Consider the following 6,272-nt stretch of genomic DNA (forward strand, 5'->3'; position numbering starts at 1 on the left):
CCACACCCTAGTTGTATGATAGAAGCCACTCACAGGATAATCAAAGCCATGGCCACAGTGGGTGGCCAGTCCCTAAGAGACTCATTAGAGTAGGATCTGTACTGATTGTGTGTCTACAGTGAGATCAATGATGCTATAAAACTGATTTAAAAAATAGGTATTATATTTTCTTCTCTACTTCTGGGTTTACACATTATTATTCATGTAGTATTAAGCTGTATGTGGCTACTAATTTCCTTTCCATACAATATATATTTTTCTAATGAGGTGTGATGTAATTTTACACAAATGTCACAATGTCACAAAAATTATATTTTACACTGATGAGGTTCCGGTGATTGATTCAAACTGACAAAAAATAACCTAATTTTATGAACTTTTTGTGTGCGTATGCATTCTAATGTAAATTCGATACATTTTGTAATCCATAGGCTACAAAATAAGGACAGACACACACGCAGCCTCCTGCACATAAGCCAGTACAGCTCTAAATGTCTATCCACCATTCTCAATAATCAAGTGTAGGCCTTATATCTCTGGAATTTACCACATAGGCCTAATAAAAATGTAAAAGCTTAAAACAGCATGCATTGTTGTTAAACATTGTGCATATCCATATAGCCTTACATCGCTCAGCCAAACAACTTAATAAAAACAAATAGGAGTCCATCAATCACACAACAGCGATGGTCTACTGTTTTCTTCCATTGGCGACTTCAAATAGGCCACCACGTAGCTACGAAAATACACGAATCGATTTCAATGCAAAATATGTCCATGATTTATTGACGTCGAGTGGAGAGATGATCAGTTAGAGAAATAGCCTGCACATGTACCATTTCGAAACCATCACATTAGGTCACCTGGACAAGCCTACCTGTTTCAATCGACCTTGCAATACATTTTCAGTACCTGCCTATACATTGAACAATCTGGGCTACAAATCCCTTTTTGCAGTGAAGATTGAAAATAAAATGCATTCAAGGCTAAAAGCGTCATGTGTATCTTGAAAAAAACGTCCATTCATCCGCCTGTTTAACATTCTATTCGCATCAGGACTATTCCCCCTCTGCTCAGCTCGCAACGTAACCAACCCGACCTCCATTTTCATGCAGCATCGTAAGAAACCGATAAAAAAAAAAAAATCGTAGCTTTTAAATCTACGTTTGATGATGCATTCGTTGCTGGCATGTAAAATAATTAGAAGACATACAATTGTGCTTTATTCTTACCTCATTTCCCGAGCTGTTGATTTCAATAGGGTGTGGAAGGAGACCTCGGGAATCTGTGGGAGTGAAACTGAATTCGCCACTAGCTGCTGCGTGTTACTGTTGTGATGCTAGTCTGTCACACACCACAACCTCTCCCCATCTCTCTCGCGCTCTCTCTCTCGCTGTCTCTCAATTTCCCTAAAAACGCTATTTATTTTTCTTGGTAGGCAATTTTGAATATAGAAAGTATTATAAATATTTCACGCATATTTGGTTGTACCTTTATCTAGACTCGAAATGTATACGCTTATTGTACTAAATATTAAGGACATCCAGGTGCTCTGATCCCTTATTGAGGTCACTTGATAAATCCACTTCAATCAGTGTACATGAAGGGGAGGGGACAGGTTACAGAATTATGTTTGAGACAATTGAGCTATGGATTGTGTATGTGTGCCATTCAGAAGGTGAATGGGCAAGACTAAATATTTAACTGCCTTTGAATGGGGTATGGTAGTAGGTACCAGGCTAAACGGTTTGTGTCAAGAACTGCAACACTGCTGGGATTTTCATGCTCCACAGTTTCCCGTGTGTATCAAGAATGGTCCACCACCCAAAGGACATCCAGCCAACTTGACACAACTGTGGGAAGCATTGGAGTCAATATGGGCAAATATCCCTGTGGAACGCTTTGTAGAGTCGACACCTTGTAGAGTCCATGCCCAGATGAATTGAAGCTGTTTTGAGGAAAAAATGATTTGCCTTCGGATTTGCTTCATACGTTCGGCGTAAAGACTGGTTAGCAAAATCTAAGCCTAAACTTTTAACTTTAACTTTAAACGTGTATATGGGAAAGCACACAGATGTCAGATTTGGTTCCCACCTATAATGTGTGCATCTGTGAATCATAATACTGTGCAAACTTTGGTCGTATCAAGGCTTAGTTTTGACATGTTCTGCTCAAAGCTTGCCAGGGGTTGCTGTCCATGGTGCTGAACAGGTGAATGGCGCCGCTGCCTTGCCAGGGGTTGCTGTCCATGGTGCTGAACAGGTGAATGGGGCCGCTGCCTTGCCAGGGGTTGATGTCCATGGTGCTGAACAGGTGAATGGGGCCGCTGCCTTGCCAGGGGTTGCTGTCCATGGTGCTGAACAGGTGAATGGGGCCGCTGCCTTGCCAGGGGTTGCTGTTCATGGTGCTGAACTGGTGAATGGTGCCGCTGCCTTGACAGAGGTTGCTGTCCATGGTGCTAAACAGGTGAATGGGGGCGCTGCCTTGCCAGGGGTTGCTGTCCATGGTGCTGAACATGTGAATGGGGGCGATGCCTTGCCAGGGGTTGCTGTCCATGGTGCTGAACAGGTGAATGGGGCCGCTGCCTTGACAGAGGTTCCTGACCAGGGCAGTGGGGTGCTGAACGGACAGATCCCCTGAGTACTTTGCCTATCCAGGTATAATTTAGTTATTCATTCACCTTACCCAACTCGTTGATAAATAATGAAGAAAGACACATGACCCCATTCATAATTGGTTAACCATGCGCCATTGTTTTAGAGGTGGGCGTTGCCTCTTATTCTTGTAATTTCTCAATTTACCACTGGAGGGAGACGACAGCTAATCTTTAGTGTCAGCTGCACCAAGAAAGGCTGTCTGGGAAAATCTACAGACAGTGGCGCCATCTCTCTCACATCAGTGAATTTTTCTCAGTATATTGCAGTCAATGGGAAAATATGAGTGTCACAGGGTTGACGGTTTTCTTGTTCATCTCATGTCTGTCTCTCTCTCTCCACCTTTTTATCCCCACTCCTTTTCTTCTCTCTCCTCCCCCTTCTTTCACCCCGCTCCCACCTTCTCTCTCTCTCTCCCCTCTCTACCCCTCCCTCACTCTCCCCTTTTCTCTCTCTCCCTCCTCCTTCTTCCATTCTCTCTCCCTCCTCTCTCTCCCATCCCTCCTTCACCCTCTCCCTCTCTCTCTCCCCTTCCCCCAGTCTCCCCTTTCTCTCTCCCTCCTCCCGCTCCATTCTCTCTCCCTCCTTCTTTCCCTGCCTCCCCCTCCTCTCGTCTCTCTCTCCCTCTCCATCGTCTCTCTCCCTCCTCTCTCCTACCTCTGTTTGTCTGTTGACTGACTCTCTCTCTCCCCTCCCTCCTCTTTCTCCCCCTCCCTCCCTCCTTCACCCCCTCCCTCTCTCTCTCGCACCCTCCTCCTCCATTCTCTCTCCCTCCTTCTTTCCCTCCTCCCCCTACTCTAATCTCTCTCCCATCCCTCCTTAACCCTCTCCCCCTCTCCCCATGTTCTCTCTCCCTTCGCCCCTCCATTCTCTCTCCTTCTGTCTTTCCCTGCCTTCCTCTCATCTCTCTCTCTCCCTCTCCCTACTCTCTCTCCCTCCTCTTTCCCACCTCTGTCTGCATACTGACTCCCTCTCTCCTTCCGCTCTCTGTGGGACCAAGTTTTCACTGTGAAGGGTTAATTTCACATGGTCAGATGCTGGATTGCGTTCATCGGAAGCGTCTGTTGAGCGATCCCATGCGTGAATTTTCTTTCTAGCCTCAACCTTTCTGCCGTTGTCACTCAAAAGCACATTAATTCTAGGTCAGTGAGGCCTACCTTACTGCCATTTAGTGGGGGAGGGGCAAATTAATCGTTAAATGTATTGTTAGGGTTGAGGCCTGAAGCTTAGCTTCATGTTCACTCCCACCAATAGAGAGAGAGAGAGAGAGAGAGAGAGAGAGAGAGAGAGAGAGAGAGAGAGAGAGAGAGAGAGAGAGAGAGAGAGAGAGAGAGAGAGAGAGAGAGAAAAAAACCTGGGAGCTGTTCCTTCTGCACCATGTCACTCTGGAGCCACTATGATATTTAACAGGCAGCAAACGGTATCCACTCACTGACACAAATTATGTGGCAGCCTAAAGCACCGCATGTTGGCCTACACTACATTAAACTGACCGACTTAAAGAACCCCATCTAATCAAAGATAATCATATGCTAGATACAACTCAAAAGTATGTGGACACCCCTTCAAATTAGTGGATTTGGCTATTTCAGCCACACCCATTGCTGACAGGTGTATACAATTGAGCACACAGCCATGCAATCTCCATAGACAAACATTGGCAGTAGAATGGCCTTACTGAAGAGCTCAGGGATTTTCAACGTGGCACCGTCATATGATACCACCTTTTCAACAAGTCCCTTTGTCAAATTTCTGCCCTGCTAGAGCTTCAAAAGTAAGTTCTGTTTTGAAGTGGAAACACAAGCTCACAGAACGGGACCGCAGAGTGCTGAAGCAAGTAGTGCCTAAAAATAATCTGTCCTCAGTTGCAACACTCAATACTGAGTACCAAACTGCTTCTGGAAGCAACGTCAGAACAAGAACTGTTTGTCGGGAGCTTCATGGAATGGTTTGTAATGGAAATTGTCTCTGTGTGTATCAGATCGTATGTTTAGCACAATGCTGTTTTGTAATAACCTGTCTTGGTTGGGTTCATGCGAGTGACAGATTGACTGCACAAAGGAGTAAACCACACTATCACTAATAAGCAATTTGTAAAACATTATCTTGGGACTAGAAGAGTTATAAAATGTCTCAGTTTGAAGGTTATATGACTTGTTTGTGTAGCAGTATAAAGGGACTGAAAGGGAACGCCCCTTTTCAGAGTTTCATCAGGCTTGTATTGAGTTTGTGAACCTCTCTGTGCGTTAATAAACATTACTTAATTTAATTTGACTTTGAGTCCTTAGTGGTGAATTTCCACAACAGGGTTTCCATGACCGAGCAGCCGCACACAAGCCTAAGATCACCATGCGCAATGCCAAGCGTCGGCTGGAGTGGTGTAAAGGTCATCGCCATTGCACTCTCGGTTTGGCGGACGCCAGGAGAACGCTACGTGCCCCAATGCATAGTGCCAACTGTAAAGTTTGGTGGAGGAGGAATAATGGTCTGGGGCTGTTTTTCATGGTTCGGGCTTGGCCCCTTAGTTCTAGTCCTATAGGCAGAAACTCAAACAGGATGTACCCGTGACTAGAACTACTCAACGCTGGTCTGAACAATCGTAATCCACGCTTCAAGATTGTTTTGATCACGCAGACTGGGAAATGTTCCGGGCAGCCTCAGAGAATAACATTGGTTTATATGGAAGTGCATTGGAGATGTTGTACCCACTGTGACTATTAAAACCTACCCTAACCAGAAACCATGGATGGATGGCGACATTCACGCAAAACTGAAAGTGCGAAACATTGCATTTAACCATGGAAAGATGACTGGGAATATGGCTGAATATAAACAGTGTAGTTATTCCTTTCGCAAGGCAGTCAAACAAGCGAAATGTCGGTATAGGGACAAAGTGGAGTCGCAATTGAACGACTCAGACACGAGGTGTATGTGGCAGGGTCGACAGACAATTACGGACTACAAAAAGAAAACCAGCCATGTCACGGACACCGACGTCTTGCTTCCAGACAAACTAAACACCTCATTTGCCTGCTTTGAGGATAATACAATGCCACCGACGCGGCCCACTACCAAGGATTGCAGGCCACCCCTCTCCTTCTCCGTGGCCGAAGTGAGTAAGACATTTAAACGTGTTAACCCTCGCAAGGCTGCCAGCCTAAAAGGCATCCCTAGCCGCGTCCTCAGAGCATGCGCAGACCAGCTGGCTGGTGTGTTTACGGACATATTCAATCTCTCCCTATCCCAGTCTGCTGTCCCCACATGCTTCAAGATGGCCACCATTGTTCCTGTACCCAATAAGGCAAAAAGAACTGAACAAAATGACTATCGCCCCATAGCAATCACTTCTGTCATCATGAAGTGCCTTGAGAGACTAGTCAAGGATCATATCACCTCCACCTTACCTGCCACCCTAGACCCACTCCAATTTACATATCGCCCCAATAGGTCCACAGACGATGCAATCGCCACACTGCCCTATCCCATCTGGACAAGAGGAATACTTATGTAAGAATGCTGTTCATCGACTACAGCTCAGCATTCAACACCATAGTACCCTCCAAGCTCATCATTAAGCTTGAGGCCCTGGGTCTCAATCCCACCCTGTGCAATTGGGTC

The 6,272-nt window shown here is 45.6% G+C and overlaps 1 protein-coding gene across 1 annotated transcript in view; it reads right to left on the reverse strand.

Annotated features, from left to right (window-relative positions):
* Nucleotides 1-1,353, reverse strand: part of apc2 (APC regulator of WNT signaling pathway 2) — a 44,427-nt gene extending 43,074 nt beyond the window's left edge. Inside the window, exon 1 of the mRNA XM_071342635.1 lies at nucleotides 1,233-1,353. The gene's annotated coding sequence lies outside the window, so the exon portion shown is untranslated. The remainder of the gene's footprint in view (nucleotides 1-1,232) is intronic.
* Nucleotides 1,354-6,272: the final 4,919 nt, after the last annotated feature.

The sequence above is a fragment of the Salvelinus alpinus genome, chromosome 15, assembly GCF_045679555.1.
Source record: "Salvelinus alpinus chromosome 15, SLU_Salpinus.1, whole genome shotgun sequence".
Taxonomy (NCBI): domain Eukaryota; kingdom Metazoa; phylum Chordata; class Actinopteri; order Salmoniformes; family Salmonidae; genus Salvelinus; species Salvelinus alpinus.